The sequence below is a fragment of the Penaeus monodon genome, chromosome 25 (assembly GCF_015228065.2).
Source record: "Penaeus monodon isolate SGIC_2016 chromosome 25, NSTDA_Pmon_1, whole genome shotgun sequence".
Lineage (NCBI taxonomy): Eukaryota > Metazoa > Arthropoda > Malacostraca > Decapoda > Penaeidae > Penaeus > Penaeus monodon.
In genome coordinates, this window is record NC_051410.1 from 38,569,458 (window position 1) to 38,569,878 (window position 421).

At 51.8% G+C, this 421-nt stretch overlaps 1 protein-coding gene across 1 annotated transcript in view; it reads left to right on the plus strand.

Annotated features, from left to right (window-relative positions):
• Positions 1 to 421, plus strand: part of LOC119589230 (protein odd-skipped-like) — a gene marked incomplete in the record, with an annotated part of 2,567 nt that extends 2,146 nt beyond the window's left edge. Inside the window, 1 exon segment of the mRNA XM_037937833.1 lies at positions 1 to 421.

Genomic DNA, 421 nt, shown 5'->3' on the forward strand with positions numbered 1-421 from the left:
TTTACAACCCTTCCTTCCACGCTTTCTCACCCCCCCCCTTCCCGCCGACCTCATCCTCTCCCCTCCACTTTGCAAGAGTAAGAGACTCGCCCTCCACCCGCACCTTCCCGCCTTCAACGGAACTCCTCTCTGACGCCCCTCGCATACCGCCAGCCCCGCCCACAGCCTCGAGACCCCGCCCATCACGGTCACGACTCTGCCCGCCCACAACGATTAGAGTCAGTATGCATGTATGCCGTAGCGAAGGTGGACAAACGCACGAATTATTCCCTATGATTACGGAAATAATTATACGTCGGTGGAAAAAAAACTTATGGGTGTTTGAGTTAAGCGATTCCAGTCATCATTTGAAGTATCGGAATGCTACAGTACATGGTGGTTATTTGGTCATGCTTTATCCGATGGAATAAATAACAGTTCG